Source organism: Canis lupus, chromosome 1, assembly GCF_003254725.2.
Source record: "Canis lupus dingo isolate Sandy chromosome 1, ASM325472v2, whole genome shotgun sequence".
Lineage (NCBI taxonomy): Eukaryota > Metazoa > Chordata > Mammalia > Carnivora > Canidae > Canis > Canis lupus.
In genome coordinates, this window is record NC_064243.1 from 71,036,059 (window position 1) to 71,052,498 (window position 16,440).

The 16,440-nt window shown below is 42.6% G+C and overlaps 1 pseudogene; it reads left to right on the top strand.

The window, feature by feature from the left end:
- The first annotated feature begins 16,066 nt into the window (after positions 1-16,066).
- On the top strand, positions 16,067-16,166 carry LOC112645685 (U6 spliceosomal RNA; annotated as a pseudogene).
- Positions 16,167-16,440: the final 274 nt, after the last annotated feature.

The window sequence follows — 16,440 nt, forward strand, 5'->3', positions numbered from 1 at the left end:
TATGCTCATTTACAGTTTACCAATATGCCATTGAAACTCTACATCCTTTCTGCAATTGTTTAGAACTCTGACCAACAAATGCTTTTTTTTTTCAAAGGAGTATTCAATCACCACATAGCTTGGAATTGCTGGCTCCTGGTGATATTAGGCAGAGTAAGTGGGTTTTATCATAGTTTTAAAATTTTCCACTTATTGTGGAAGGCATCCCCTTATTGTCCACACCCAGAGCTGACCATTCCCCTCACTCTGCCCTTGGGGCAGGCAGGAGCAAAGCATCTACAACTCTTGACACTCAGGGTAAGGATTTAGGATTTTATTTTACTTGAATGGTAAATGTAGAAGAAAGCCAGTGAGGGGTATGGAGCAGAAGGATAACTTCAATTTCACTATGGTTTCTGATACAATCATGTTAGCAGTAGTGGAAGCAGGGAGATGAGTGAGAGGCTGATGTAGGACACCAGGTGAGCCCTTGCAGTGGCTGAGATGAGGTCAAGATGTCAGACAGAGCCTGTGAGCCATGTGAGAAAAGGTAAAACCCACAAGAGTGAGGTACAGGTCTGGAATCCAGAGGAGAGATCAGTACTGGGGATTTCCACATGGAAACCATTGGCAAGCATATGGTATTTAACACCTCAGGCATCCAGGGAGAGGGTAGCTAAGGGATGGGCCTCCTTGCAGACAAGGAGGAGCCAGTAGAGTGGGCAGGAGCATTGACTGCAGGATGCCCATGCTTATAGATGAGGGAGTGGTTCTAGGTCACCTGGTGAGATGCTGACAGATTGTGGCCTGGCTTTGTACACTGGAAGTGATCAGAGTTCATTGGCGACCTTGGAGATGCCCATCTATGGAGTGATGGAACAAAAGTCCACATAACGATAAGAGGCCATAGTTGTGGTAATAGGCAATGCTTTTGAGACATTTTGCTGAAGATGAGCAAAGAAATAGGACAGAAGCTGGAGGAAGACATGGGACATTTATTTTCCTTTCTTCTAGTAATACCATTAACTTTTTTCAAGGAACCTATCCTCTTCCATGTTTGGTGCATGTGGTTCAAGAGAGGCTCAACCCCCTACTCTAGGGGTGAAGCATGTGACCCAATATGACCAACTGGAACACCATATTTCATGCCACAGTGATTGGTTAAGACATGGGCACATGACTTGACTGCGTACAACTCAGAACTTCTTTGGAAGCTACAGGAAGTCACCTTTCTTTTCACCTGAATTTGACCTGAGAAGATGTATATCTGGAACTGCAAGTAGCCATTATAGGGATTCTTAGAAAAAGATGAAATATTCTGTACTGAAAGATAAGAGTCCTTTGCCCGGATTTACCTACTCCTTGAGTCAGTAAATTTCCTTTTTTTCACTTTTTAGTTTGAATTTTCTGTTTTCTTGAAAGAAAGAGAGTAACTTACAAAATTTACAAAGAACACCCATGTACAATTTGCATGAAGAAAAGCAGGATAGATATTCTTTGTATTCATTTCCTAGGGCCACCGTAACAAAGTACCACAAACAAGGTCGCTTAAAACAGGGGAAATTTATTCTCTCACGATTCTGGAAACTAGACATCCAAAATCAAGTTGTCAGCAGAGCCATGCATGCTTCCCCTGCTGCTTCTGGGAGAGAATCTGTGCCATGCCTTTCGCTTAGTTTCTGGTGTCACCAGAAACCCCTGGTGGTCCTTGCCTTGGCTTATAGATGTTGCATTGTCATTTCTGCTCTGTTTTCACATGATGGTCTCCTTGTGTGTCTGTCCCTGTGTCGCTTCTCCTCTTTGAATAAGAATGCCAGTCATATTAAATTAGGCCTACCTTGATGACCTCATCCTAACTTGATTATATCTGTAAGAAACTTATTTCCGAATAATGTCAAATTCACAGGTACTAGGGGTGAGGACTTCAACATATATTTTTAGGGAACTCAATTCAATCCATATTATTCTTATTGTTCCTGTTTTGCGTATTATTTACATTTTACAAAACAGACTAAACAACTTGCTCAGAATCATACAGTTACACTCAAACCTTGGTATTTTGATTTTAAGTTACATATTTTTAAGTGGTGGTGTAAATAATTTCAGTTTGAATTTTAAGTGTGTAGTTTATGGATAGTTTCATTAAATTGCTCATTATTTCTCTTAGACTGTGGAAATAGCACTACATGGCTGTGTATGATAAACTGGGACTATTATTCATTCTTACAATCACCTTTTGCTTGAGGCCCATTTGTGATCCTTCTCTTGCACCAATACCATCCAAGAGGTAGAGTTCACTCTTTGATGTGGGGCTTCTTAGTAGACAATGCACCTCAAACATGCCTGAGCACCACAACATGCTGGTGTCTCATGGTACCTCATCAGTGAAGCACACACACTCCAGCATGAAGCCTTCAGGTCAGTGGGAGCAACATCCTGGGCTCAGAGGTGATGCAAAAACATGGCTGGGCTGTTCCACTGGCTTTTTTGATACCTCAGGCCCCTGACCCCCACCCCAGGAAATCTGGTGGGTGTTAGTCTGAACCAGAAAATTTAAAGTCATCAAAAAAAAGAATTAAGATTCACACCAGTCAGGCAATTAGAATTCCAGAGAGATAGGGAGACTGAAAAAACCCTACATTTCTATAAGTGACAGACCCAAGTAGAGACTCTGAATTAAATTCAGGTATGTCATTCTTATAGCTTTTATCTCTTTTTAGGGATTGCACTCTTATTATTACAAAATGCTTCTTTTGCATATCAATAATCAAACTCCAACATGTAGCCAATTAAGTTTAAGGCTTAAACTTAAACTTTGTATTGGCCCATGCCAATAGAAAAGTTTACGTAATTAAAGTTAGAAGAAGAGGAAGGTTCCTAAAATATTGCTGATTTTTTTTTTTTTAGATTTGTATTTATTTATTCATGAGAGACATAGAGAGAGGCAGAGACACAGGCAGAGGGAGAAGCAGGCTCCTTGCAGGGAGCCTGATGTGGGACTCGGTCCCGGGTCTCCAGGATCATGCCCTGGGCTGATGGCAGGCGCTCAACCGCTGAGCCACCCAGGTGTCCCTCCTAAAATATTGCTGATTTAAAAAAAATCTATTTTCTGATTATTTTGTGTGAGTGTCACATGTCCAGAAGCTAAAAGAAGTCAGGAAAAAGCACAGAAAAGCAGTTAATAAACATAAAAGAACATGATCATTTAGACTCTGTGAAATCCATGCTCTTGAGGGATAGTTTATATGGAAATTTTGATTCAGAGCTGGAGGGGAGGTGTCTGGATGTATTTGCATCATGTGGTCTCTAATTCTCCTAGAATGGGATAAAGGGAAAACTAGAAAGCTGATAATATTTTTTAAATCAGATGAGCCCCCGAAAATAAAATAAAAATTCATTGCATCTAGCATAGTTTTCAAGAAGCTCCCGGATATAGTTCCTGCTTACCTTTCCAGTTGCAGGTCTCTCTCCATCCCTCCTAGCCTCTGCTCCAAGGATGTTGACCCATTTACAGTTATATCTTTTGTTGCTCTTTAAAACGTTTTAGGATCTCTAAAACGTAGCACAAGTCCTAGACCATAGAGGGCACACAATAGATATTCGTTGAATTGGTGACTGAACGAATGGAAACCTAGCCATTCAGAATAGATTGAATCTCATTTATTCTTTCTGATTCCCTTGTACTATGGAGGACAGGACTGTTGCTGTAGAAAACACTAATAAATCTGGAAATGTGAGGAGCATCATTTTCTGGGAAAACAGGGCATGTCAAAACTCCTCAGTCTGGTCTCATAGAAAATTCCTCACCTCAGATGAGGAGAGAGGGCCTTAGGCATTTGAGACCATTGATTCATAACAGGAACTGAGACACTCGCTCGCACTTTACCATATTGGAACATCTATATTATATGGCAGCTGACAATAAATGGGCTCACAAATCCTTTTCCAAATCTTAGTCTCACCAAATTATATTCACACTAGAAAATTTTTATTGCTCTTATTTCCCAGGGGTTCTATGCTTAGAGAATAGGAATACTCAGCTTCTTGGCTGCCAGCTGAGACATGCTACGATTTACCATGTACCGTGCCCTATAGAGTCCCCTACAGGATCAGGCTGATGCCACCCCCCACCCCACCCCCCACTCCCCTGCCCTGGGGCCTCAGCCTGAAACACCTCCACCGTGTGACTTGACTTCTTCCCTTTACCGTCCTGCTTCCCTTCCTCCTGACTGGTCTTCCCGAAAGTACTTCCTTAATAAATCCCTTACACGCAAATCCTCATCTCATTTCTGGAGAAATCACAAGCATGTTTACTCTATGGGTGTATGAACATATATAAAATGTACATGCAACAATTCTCAAGGCCTTTTCAACCATGCTGAACTTGATTTGAAGTTCTCTACATATTTCTCATTGGAAAGTAAACCTCCAAAAATCTAGAAACAGCACGATGACATAGGTGTTCTTGGAATCCTAAGGACAATCCTTCTGTTTTTACAAGAAGTTGCCTGCTTCATGCATGGCTGTAGGTTTGGCTATTTGGCCTTGCCTCACTAAGTTAAACAAAAACAAGCATTATCAAATATGTAGATTTACTGGAGCCTCTGGCTTCCAGGAGCCTGATGAGTCATTCCTGGCCAGCTCACATGCAGACCTCTCGCTGTATTAAGGCCATAGCTTTTGAGGTGGGTTTCCCTTGTTTTATTTTTAATCTAACACAAGCAATGCTAGCCACACCAATTAAAACAAAGAGTTAACCTTTGAAATGACCACAGTCCAGATGGTAGCATAAAAGTCATCAGAGCCATTTCATCTTCCGGAAGATTTATCACTGCTGAAACCCAAGTCTTTCACGTGAGTTTCTGTCACAGTGCTTAGTGCACACTCCCAGAAGGAGTCTGGAGTGTGCAGGTGTGACATGGCACCCATGAACACGGGTCGGGGCACCAGGCAAGAGTTGGGAGGCAGAAGATTAACCAGGAAAACCATGCAGTTTTCACCATTAGGGAAAAGATAGGCACCCTGGTGATGAGAATAATTAGAGCTCCTGGTGTCACCACTGCTTTGCTCCCCTGTTTTTTTCTCCTGTCTCCATATTCAGCTCTTTCCAAATGCCTTCTTTATAGCTATAACAGTTTCTTCTTTCTCTCTCGGTTCTGCCCCAGATGTTTGCCCATTCTCTACTCAAAAACCTGTTTCCCCCCTCAAAAGTTGTTCCTCAAAAATTATTTTCCTTCAGAAATCCGAAGCATTGGTGTGCTGGAAACCTGGAAAACGGGAATTGAAAGTGCTACCTGGCTTGCTGGCATGAGGGCAGCATGCTCATGTGCTCATGTCCACATCTTGCTTCAGACACTTTGAAATCAAGTTTAAGAGCTTGGTCATGAAATTTTACAAAATGCTATAGAGAATTGAATTTAGATGATGCAACCACTTTATTTTCAGTACAATGTATTTTTAGCTGAAGGAAGCTTTCAGAGGAAAGCCGTATCTTTTATGGGATATCATGCTTGTCAAAAGCAATTAAATAGTACAAAGAGGCCTCGGAGAGGGCTCAAGTGTAATCTGGATATGGTTTGGGTACATGAATAAATATAAATTTGACAAAGCCTCCTCATATATGAAATGTAGACTAAAACATACTACTTTTGAAAAAAATGAAGTTATTCAAATACTTTGATTTAAAATTGCTTCCACCAGTCATTGATTTATAAATGTAATTTGCCGTGTAATTCCAAATGACTCTACACAGCGTGGAACTATTGAGGTAAAGGACACTTTAATGATCTTATATAAACCAGAAAGACTTTATTTAAACTTTATATGGAGAGATGTTATTCATTGTTTAGTCCAAGAACCTCTTGTTTCAGACACTTGTCATTTAAATGACGAGATTTAAGAGAACACATGGCATTCCTAGGAAACAGGACCATGGTTGGTAACAAATAAAGAATTAATTTGTATTTTCTTTAGTCAATATATTTCAAAACCATCTCACATATTGCTCATTCCTTTTAGACACATGATCTTAGGTCCATTTATACCATCGAGTCAGCCCAAAACAAAATTATTAGTCTTGTCAGCATCCCAAACTTGTGGCATAAAACAAGTACCCTTAGATTATGCTTATGAATTCTCTGAGTGGAAAATATGAAAAGGACACAGGAAAGTATGGGCATACAGGGCTCCATGCTGTCAGTGGCCTCAGCAGGGAAGACTGGAAAAGCCCAGCCTGAAGGATTCACTCCCAAGGTTGCTTCTTCACTCACATGTCTGGCTTCTGGGCTGGGCTGCTCAGAGCTGGGTTCCCTGGAGCTTGGCCCAGGTACTGTTATGTGGCTCCTCCATGTGCCATGACTTCTCACAGCATGGCTAATAGGATCCAAGAAGGAACATTCCAAAAGCAAGTATTCTCAGAGCAAGGGTTCCAAGAGAACCAGATGGAAGCTGCCTGGCCTTTTCTCATCTAGTCTTGGAAGTTCTATAGCATCATTTCTGCCATACGTATTGTTTAAAGTACTCATAAGCCCACATAGATTCAAAGGGAAGAGTCTGTGAGAAGAGGGTCCAGGGATAGGTGGCTGCTTTAAAAACTACCACTAATAGTTTACTGCAAGATGAGAAAAATATGAGCTCAGTTTTGAATCCTGATTCTTTCATTACTAAGTGGGTGACCTTAGACAATTGATCTGACTCTTCCTCACTGTACAAACACAGATTCTAGTCAATCTAGTCAATCACCCACCTAAGTGGGTGACCTTAGGCAATTGATCTGACTCTTCCTCACTGTACAAACACAGATTCTAGCAATCTAGTTGCTACAGGCAGGCACAAATCCACATTAGAGTGCATCGGTGTGCATAAACACTTGGCTACTGTTAATCCTCTTCCTTGTTTTCTTAGCTACCATTACCTGCATCCTCAGGCAGGAGCATCCTCCATCTCCCTGCCATAATTCCGTCAAAATCTGCACCCAAAGCCATGATTCAGAAGGTGGAATCTCCAGGGTGCTCCTCTGGGAAGAAATGCTGGATGCCCATTGAAGTTGCACCTTGCAGAGGCCACCTACTCCACCAAACCCTAGAGCCTATCCTCCTTCCTGGCTCTGTTAGAATTCCAACTCTTCCTTCTGGTGACACCTGTAGAGGCCATTGACAGACATTCTTTAAGCCCTCAGGAATTTCCTTTTCCTTTAAAGAAAATGAAATGGAATTCCAGATCAGGGACCCACAGGATGGAATTTTTCTGAAGTATGTGTTTCTCTTCTACTTCCCGTCCCCATCTGGTGCCAAATCAGTTGAGGAAAGGCATCCAGAGAAGGTAAAGGGCATGCTCAGCCTGGCTTTCCTTTCTGTCTAAGTTCTTTGAGCATATTACTCAAATCTGCTCCAGCCCCCAGAGTAGTTTCATTTATTACTGGAGCCAAAAAACACATAGAATATTCCAAATGGGGAAGCTGGTGAAGACAATATTGTATCCAGTTATGACAACAGAGTGGCATGCTGAATGAGTTCTTCATTTATTGTCATTGTTGCAATTCTTTAGCAACCTCACTGGTCTCCTTGCTGTCACTCCTGGTCTCCTTAGATTCACCTATATAAGAGTCAGAGATCCTTCTAGAAGCAGCCAGGCCATACTGCTGCCCTACTTAGAACCTGTGATGGTTTCCTACTGGAGTAAAGTCTAAGGTCCCTGCAATGGGTTCCAAGGTCTTCCACAGCCAGCACAACTATTTCTCAGACTTCATTTCCCTCATTAGGCAGGGCCCACCAGGCTGACATGTGAGGGTGCCCAGGCCCTGGGCTCAGAAGTGCCCCATACTTGGTTCAGTGCTCCGCTCTTGCTGTTTTTAAGGTTTTAGTAATTTTTGAACCCTGCATTTTCATTTTGCACTGGGTCTTGTAAATCACATAGTGGCTCTCACTGCAGCCATATGAGCCTCCTCGGTCTGCAAATGGACCAAGCACACAGCCACTCATGCTGCAGGGACAGCCAGGTGCTACTCCTCCCCGCTTCAGAGAAAGCTCCTGTGATGTGCACTCGGTTGCCTCTCTTCTTAGCCCCGGTCTCCCGTCTCCCCACCAGAGCAGCCTTCTGTGACCACCATGTCCATGCTATCACTGCATCCCCACACACTGAAGCATTTCATCCTCAAAGCATCGTCTCCACCCATGCTATGTAATATATTTACTTAGATGGAGTTGTTTCTTGTTGTCCCCATAGAAGTTCCTCAAGGGCAGGGATTCACTGGGCATGGTCATTTCTTTGACCTTGGGCCCTAACACACTTGCTGGCACATAGCTATTTCTCTAGCTATTTTTGTTAAATTATTTCTCTAGCTGTTTTTGTTAAATTATTTTTCACTCAGACACACATGCTGCCCATCACACTATGAGCATATTTTAATTCTATGAATTTGGTTGAGAGAAGAGTTCAGAGAACACATTTGGAAATGCACCATTTTCTTTTCACTGTGATCACTTGACTTTTCTCAGGCTGCCACATATTCTCATTCAGCTTAATCTCTCTGTCTTCTTTTCCCTCTTTCTCTCTGCTTTGAGATGACTCTGTGCTCGGAACATTCAAGACATGAAGAAGTTGAGATTAGTTTTCTGACTTTGGAGAGAAAAACAAGATAAGTCATAGGAGGTATCAGAATGATGCTCTAATTCATCCTGAACTGGACCATCTCAGCTAGAGGAGGTGGCAACAACCTCACGCCCTGACTACTGACCCCAGTGCCTTGCCACAACCCATGCAGCAGCCAGAGGTGCCTTTGATATCAGTTAGGCCAAACTCATAACATTTTGTGTTCTTTCAGGAAGGAAAAGATGTTTCAGGTTAGAATTAGAAAGGAGGGGAAGGGCAGACAGGGAAAGGGAGGAGAAGAGGGGGAAGGAAATAATAAAAGGTGTACTTGAATCATTCTAGCGATTGATGAGGAAAGTAATTTCTTGAGGTGGCAAAACTGATTAGTTGTAGGCCACGTGCAAAAATTCACATTTTCTGACTTTCTCTGTGATATTAAATATCCTTTAATTGGAAGAAATGCTTATTGACATCTAGGTTTCCTTGGCAGAGTTCCAGTGATGTCACATCTTTTATCCTCCTATTCTCTTTGCACCTTGGGTGGACAGAAATCTTAGGTGCTTGGCATACTGTCATTGTTGGTCCACGCATGCCCTCCTATCGTTTGTATGTAGGGTTGTTTTTAATAATTGTATCAACTCACACAATGTCACCACCCAACTCAGAAATGAGAATGCTGGCAACAGTGCCATCATCTGAGTGGTTCTGCACATCCTGGCCCCTTTCCTCTCCCCAAGCCCCAAACCTGTGATGGTCATGATCCTGAGTCCTGTGTTCCTTATTCCCTTTATTTGAAACAAAAATTTTATTTCTGAAATCGATGGCATTCCTACATGTGTTCTCGAAAGGCATATTTAGTTTGAGTTGTTCTTATCTGAGTATAAAATATCAAGTTGTAGGTAATTTTTCAAGACCAGCCCAGAAAGAGGAACTGACTATGTGCCAGGACCAAATCCTCCTGCATCAGGTAGGCTGTGGGGGCCCTACCATTAGCTAGATCTGGCCCTGAAATGACCCACCAACATGAGAGGCCTGGTGGACCACTCCTCCCTCCGCGGAGAGAAGCTGACAACACCAGAACACACAAGCCTCTTCCTGGGTTTGCTTTTCTTCCAAGAGCCCACCTGTGCTCCGGGCAGGGCTTCCAGCCACCCACTTTGTGGGGCTGCTCACTCCCCCACCTGTGCAAACACAGGGCTTCCTGTCACCACGTGGCCCGAGCAGTGCAGGGCTGCAGCCTCGGAGCTTCACATTTTTAATTTCCTAATGAGAACGATCGGAGGCCTGGAAAACAGCTGTTATCCCAGGGGCCACGACACAACGTAATTCAATTGCACCTTTATGATTTCTGTCTTGTCCTTCGCAATTTCCCACAAACCTAAAACGTGTTTTACTCCTCACTTTCTGTCTCAGAGCAATCGCAGCCTTTGGCCTCCATGGAGACTCTTGCATCGTGGAATGGCTTTTACCCCACAAATCCCGAGTGGAAACAAGAGGATATTGAGTTACTCACAAAATCATGGTGCGACACAGAGACACTGAGGCTGCGAGGACAACCCAGTCATAGATAGGGTTCCCTTCCATGTCCTCTGTCACTGCCTATAATTAACCACAAGAGGCTGAGGGTGCCTGGCTGACTCCGTCAGTGGAGCACACGTCTCTTGATCTCAGGGTTGTGAGTTAGAGCCCCACATTGGGTGTGGAGATAACTTAAAACTAAAATCTTTAACAAAAATAAAAAAAAACAAGAGGCTGATGTGTCATGATGAGTAGAAGGAACAAAGCTTTGATGTCAGAAAAAAATGAGTTCAAATCCCATCAGTGCCATTCCCTCATTGTGTGACCTTGAACTTCTCAGAGTTACTTTCCTGATCTGAAGGATGGAGCCAGATACCTATTCCACCTTGAGGAAGGTGCAGAATGGTGAGCTCACACAGCCTGTCATGTGGTTATGGCCTAGGTGCTTCATCACTGGGAGCCTTTCTCATTTCCTCACATGGAGCCTGCAGCTCCCTGACCTCCGTGCCTCTCTGTTCTGATCCATTACACATCACGGTCAGATGAATCATCCCAGAGCAGCATTTGTGTATATCACGTTTCCCTTCCTTCCTAACCAAACCCACACCTCTAAACAACAATAGAAACCTGTGGTTTCCCAATGCCTTCAAGATGTCCAAATCCTGTGAGTTGGCCCTGCTGCTCCACCACAGTTTAGAATCAATGCACCCCTTTGCCATGGCCTTTTATTACTTCTACACCTGAATCCTGTGTTCTCAGAAAGCTTGCTCTCTGAATGTGCCAGAAGCATGTCAGGCTCTTCTCTACCTCTGCACCTTGCAATCATACTTTTCCCTTTGCACACATTGTTTGCCTCCTCCTTGTCACTGGTATACATTGTACCCTTCCTTGGAGATGCAAGTAAAGGCTCCACTTCTCTACTATCCCCCTCACTTTCCGTTGAGACAGTTGAGACCAGTTAATGTGTCTTACCTTGTTTTGACATTAGTCATTTGTGTATGTGGCAGCTGGCACCTCGCATGGGTTCTGTGGAAGATGTTCAGAAGTACATGGTGATGATTGCACATAAAAAAGCACACATTGCAAAGACATTCTGCTTAGAAACGCCTTCATAAATTCACCTGGAATTCAACTCTTACCAATTTCCTTCCATTAAATTTTTTCAAAATTTTTATCAATAGCCAGATTGAAATGATCAAACATTCAGTTTGTGTTGCTGTTAGGGTGTGTGTGTATGAGTTTGTGTGTGCGTTTTAGAGAGCTCCATTGATGAGGTTTAGCTTCACATCAGCCCCAGCGAGAAACAGTCATCTTCACTCTGGTCTCCTTGGCTGTTCTCAGGTGATAAGCTTTCATCAGACCACATTGGTTTTTCAACCATCCAAAATTGTTCTGAAATTTAGGGAAAATAACTGAAGGGAAAATGAGACTGACCATTTCCACCCTTTTTTGAGCAGATAACCTCCTGCAATGAATAGTTTAATCTTGTAATAAAATATGCCAAGGTGAGTTGACCTCCCAGAATTCGCTGGCAGGGGCTGGGGGGCCGGGGGTGGGGGGATGACTGGCAATGTTGGCAGTAAAAGAACATGGGGAAGGGTTTCACTGAAGTTCTAAACTTGGTTGTTTAGATTTCAGGCATTCTTAGTAAAAGTTATACCTAAACCTGAACTTGGACAAAGACCAAAAATTTATACATTAGTACCATACCCAAAATATCTGGGAATGTTGTCAAGTATCCCTGTGCAATACTTGGCCACTTGTTGTGGCCAGAACAATATGAATTTGAAATAATTAAACAGTAATACCTTAAGTCAGAGGGTTTTTTAGGAGGTTGTTAATTGTTGTCCATTTTTTTCTGCCTAATGCAGGAAGTTTTCAGTCTCAACTCCAAAAAGGAAGGCGCTGATCTAGCTCAGAGATTTGCAATGTCTTCCTTGTACAGAAGGTGGCTAATACTCTCAGAATAAAGCCTCTATCAAGGAGAATACTTGCTTATGGAGCCCTCAGAGGTTAGCCTGAGGGAAACATGCTCTGTCACATGGCCAGAGCAGCCCTTGTAGCCCATAGGAAGGATTAAGGCAGGCAGAGCAATCCAAAGTTGTAGAACCGGTACTGAGGTCCAATTTAAGATGGCTGATGGAACACACATCAGGCTTAGTGAACAGCTAGTCCAGATGGAGCCAGTCAGAAAACTCTGGGGATATTTTTTCATAAAACTAATTGCATCCCAAGTGCATTCAAACATATTCAGAGGAGATCATACAACTAAGGGAGTGTTTAGGTTTGAATTAATGATAAGTCAGCGGGAAGCTAAGAAAATGAAAAAATAACTAGCTCAATATTATCTCTGGGACAAAGTATTATTTAAGAAAGGAAAAGCTTCCATGGTACACTGCAGATATCAGTTTTATATACCATTTGCATTGTCATAATTATATAAACAATAAATATTTATCTATTTAAAATTACCACATAACTACTTTGGAGGATGAGGGGCATGGGTAGCAAGTATGCAGTGAGATGGTGAGGGTGGGCGAAAAGGAGATAGAGAGTGGAATATTCATATTCCAAATTGGAAACTCTATAGGGAATGTCTAAATATGAAATATCAGAAGTATGTTATTCACATATTATGGTTGTTTGTGGGAAAAAGAAAACAGGATTTAAAAAAACCAAAAAAACAAACACCCAACCTATATGGATGAAAATACAGGCTATGCTTGCTTTAATAAAAAACAAAACATGGCAGCCTGGGTGGCTCAGTGGTTTAGCACCGCCTTCGGCCCAGGTTATGATCCTGAAGATCCAGGATTGAGTCCCGCGTTGGGCTCCCTGCATGGAGCCTGCTTCTCCCTCTGCCTGTGTCTCTACCTTTCTCTTGCTCTGTGTCTCTCATGAATAAATAAATAAAATCTTTTTAAAAATAAAAAATAAAAAACAAAAACTTCAAAATACAAACCCTCAAATGAAGTAGGTATTTCTTGCTCTCTGGTTTGAAATGGTCCAGAGAGAAGCAATTTGGGTTGAAGGGTTGGCTTTATGACCCCCAAATGTGGCTTCCATCTCTGGGACCACAGTAGCCATTCTAGTTCTTGTCATGCCAGCCAGCGGGAGGGGGCAGTGGGGTCAGGGAAGCACATGTGCATACCTTGATGGGAACATGCCTTGGAAGTAGTACAGACCCATTGGCCAGACTGTGGGCACATGGCCTTACCAAGCTACAAGGGAGCCCGGGAAGTGCAGTAACCAGCTGTTGGCCAGGTGCTCTGCTAAAACACAGAAATCCTATTATGAAAGAAGGCAGGAACTAATGTCAGGGCTCAACCAGCAGCCTCTGTCAAATAAACTTTGTAGAATTATTTTATTCTTTTAACCAAGTGCCTATGTAACTCCAATACAAATAAAAATGGAATTTAAGACATGGTACCTTAAGATCGTCTTTTGAACAGTGGAATAAATGATCTAAACATAGAGAGAGTGTCCTGAAGCAGAATGCAGACATCCCCAGAATAGACAGTACAGATGGTGTGGAGCCCAGAGGACCCAGTCCTGTTTGGTACCATTTGGGGATACTTATAGCTCCTTTTCTGGTATGAATATGCTCTACATTCTGCAAGGATGCAAGAACTCTCAGCAGCTCAGGGAACAAGTCTTTCATTCCTAAAGGGGCATCCGAGCAATGCATTGCAACATCTACTCTCTGAGACTCTGTGAAATCAATCATTCAGATTTGGGTTCCAGGAGGAGTGGCTCTTGTATGTCTCTAGAGGAGTAATTCAATGGTGGTGATCTCATTAGAACTACAGAGAGGTTGGGAGGTGCTGGAGGATTTGCATGGAAGCTGCATGTATGTAGCAAGTATGCTCTTTGGCTTAGGTTATATTTTTACTGGAAGTGGCTTTAGGACAGCTGTTGGGGATTAAAGGGAAGGGACCTTAAAATACAGGCAAACCAGATGATATCTATGATTATACTTTATTTTCATCTGCGCTTTCAGGTGATCAGTCAACAATTGTTAGTTAACATATAAAGAACTCTTATCAGGAGTTTAGGCTCCAGAAGAAACAAAAGCGAGGGCTTCAAATAACCCTATCTCTATCTGCCTGAGAGGGTGCATTCATTACCACAAGGAATGTTAAAAGTAAGTCTGCTCCAGAGAAAAAGAGTGGTGTGACAGCACGTGGTTGGTAAGAAGATTTCCACTGGCACATCCTTCTTTGACCTGACAGTCCCAGCAGTCCAATATCTCCTGGAATGATGCCCTAGGGATAGAATTCTGCCCTGTAGTCCCCAACTAATGGAGGGCAGACCGGCTCTGTCACCTCTGTCACCTGATCCTGATGTCAAAATTTCATCATGACCACATTACACTGAATATTTCCTGCAATGGGCTTGTCCGCATTTCTAAAAAGGCAAGAGAATGGGGCAGAGGTTGAATGATTTTCTGTGCTTACCTGCAAGTACATGTTTGAGTGTAGCTGGCAGAATGTGATCTGAGTTTTGTTTTCATTTAAACATATGTCTTGGTGGTGAGGTTGTCTTGGGGAAGGGACGTAGACCTATAACTCTAGAAGCTACTAATATTCTTCAAAAGAATGTCATAATTGTGAATAGTAATCTAGGGGCTGAGGAACTGAATGATGCTTCATATTACTGCTAGTTAACTGTTCCAACAGTTAACCTGCAAAGTAATAACTGAAACAAATGAGATTATCAACACATTGGTTTAGTGCAATGATTGATTATAAAAACAAACTACCCTGTTTTAGAAATTCAGTGCAGGCTCTACAAAATAACAAAGTAAATCTAACTTGACTATTCTAGATAGTTGACACTTACACGGTCTCTGCTACTAGACTTGGTCTCAGGCAGGCTCAGTAAATATGGCTCAGGCTCTAGAACGAAGTCTTTCATTTACCTGATGATCCATGGCACGGCTGTGGAAGACTCCTGCGTTTCACTCTGAGATGTGAAAATCAAGAGGATTCTAATGGGAGATGCTCACAGAAAAGTGAATATAAAGTCCTATTTTGGTTCATGTGGCCTTGGAAGACCTGGTCCCAGCAGTTCTACTTGGCCACTTGGTCAGTTGCCATGAGACAAAAATCACTCCATCCAAATATCGACTACAAGAGCATTAAAGGAGACGGAGAATAAAAGTGACTGACCATCAACATGATAGTAATCTTCAGAGTTAGACCCAACTTCCCACTGCTTCTTCCCCAATACCCGCAAGTGGGGCAAGACTCTCCTCCTCCTGCCCACAGATTTACATGTTGGCTCAGGATTTTCTGATTGTTCTTCTCTCCTCAGGAACCCTCCCCACACTTCAATAAATCTCTTCTTCGTCCACAAGACAAAGATGTCTCCCCCAGCTGTGTTTGCCAACATTGATCCCTTTGTCTAAACTGCATTCACTTGGCCGCTTTATGTATCTCATGCTTTTTCTTCTGGAGATTCCCAAGTCCCAGAAAACTTCACTAGGGAGGAACTTGCCACCTTTGCCTCACCTGTCCAAGTCATCTCCACATGCCTAACACAAAGCTGAGAGTTCAGGGGATCCTCAGTGTGTGCTTGCTGAGTCTCAGAGGTTGGAAACTCCTAATGCTTAGGCTGTGGGGCAGGGAGCAGCTGGGCTAAGGGAAACTAGGGAAGGAGTTCAGATTCCAATGATTTTTTTTTTTTTATTGGAGTTCAATTTGCCAACATATAGCATAACACCCAGTGCTCATCCCGCCAAGTGACCCCTCAGTGCCCATCACCCAGTCACCCCAACCCTCTGCCCACCTCCTTTTCCACTACCCCTTGTTTGTTTCCCAGAGTTAGGTGTCTCTCATGTTTTGTCACCCTCACTGATATTTTCACTCATTTTCTCTCCGTTCCCCTTTATTCCCTTTCACTATCTTTTATGGTCTCATTCATTTGGGGAATATATAAAAAAAACAATGATTTTTTTTAAAAAGTGGTACTAGTAAGCTCGCTTCAGCAGCACATATACTAAAATTGTAATGACACAGAGATTGGCATGGCCTCTGCACAAGGATGACATGCAAATCTGTGAAATGTTCCACATTTAAAATAAATACATAAATAAAAATTTAAAAATAATAAATAAACAAAAAGCGGTACTAGCAAAACAGGACTGCCATTGGATCTGTAGGCATCAAGTTTGCAAATCCTGGTCTTCAAGTATTAACAAGCAATGCCTGGCCCCCGGCACTAGGAAAACAAATCTGTAAATGGAACAGCAGAGAAACATTACTTGCTTTGTTCTGGACTTCTCCCCTTGACCCAGGTTTGTTTCTGGACAAAGGGGCACCCCAGGAAGCCACGTTCAGACTGTGTAAAGGT